This window comes from Sinocyclocheilus rhinocerous, unplaced genomic scaffold, assembly GCF_001515625.1.
Source record: "Sinocyclocheilus rhinocerous isolate Xijiao unplaced genomic scaffold, SAMN03320098_v1.1 scaffold2145, whole genome shotgun sequence".
In the NCBI taxonomy this organism is placed as follows: domain Eukaryota; kingdom Metazoa; phylum Chordata; class Actinopteri; order Cypriniformes; family Cyprinidae; genus Sinocyclocheilus; species Sinocyclocheilus rhinocerous.
In genome coordinates this window covers 302,343-302,771 of record NW_015670983.1, presented here as the reverse complement: position 1 = coordinate 302,771, position 429 = coordinate 302,343, and positions in this window count along the sequence as shown.

The following is a 429-nucleotide window of genomic DNA, read 5'->3' as shown; positions in this document are numbered from 1 at the left end:
GAGGCCTGTAAATAATAATAAACAGAATGCGTGGAGCACCTTTCAACACAATCCCTAGATATTCAAAAGACAAGTACTGACCAAATGATACTTGCTTGCCGCAGCGTTGCACTCGTCTGCCAGCAGATGTCAGTAATGCCCCTCGTTTCTCCAGTCTGACCTCTGCTCTCTCTCTCTCTCTCTGCATCAATACTTTAACACTGTCTTTTGTTTGGATTCTGACAGTAACATCTCCCATCATGCAGTGCAGAGATCTCAGTGAATCTCCACCTGTATCTGCACTGATTCACTGCTAATGTTCAGCGGTATGAGGATTTGTGCTCAAAACCATCATTATGCTTTATTTGCAAGCTTGATTTCATATAAAGAGCTTGTGAAGGATGGGAGTAACGCAAGTTATGTAATCAGATTACTTTTTCAAGTAACTAG